Consider the following 240-nt stretch of genomic DNA (forward strand, 5'->3'; position numbering starts at 1 on the left):
CTCCGCTCCCCGGCCCCACCCCGGAGGGCCGCTCCCTCACAGAGAGGCGGTTCCGTGCTGGAGGGAGGAGGACTAGCTTCCCGAACCCCCCAAACGCGGCCAGAGGGAAGAATAGATGCGGGACCCCAGCCCACTCCCTCCATCACGCCCCTCCACTCTCCTCCACACACACGCAGGACAGCAGCCTCTGCCCCAGGGAGCCGAGAGGGGCCCAGCGCCGCCGCCGGCACTCACCCGGCG

The sequence above is a fragment of the Myotis brandtii genome, unplaced genomic scaffold (assembly GCF_000412655.1).
Source record: "Myotis brandtii unplaced genomic scaffold, ASM41265v1 scaffold186, whole genome shotgun sequence".
Taxonomy (NCBI): Eukaryota; Metazoa; Chordata; class Mammalia; order Chiroptera; family Vespertilionidae; genus Myotis; species Myotis brandtii.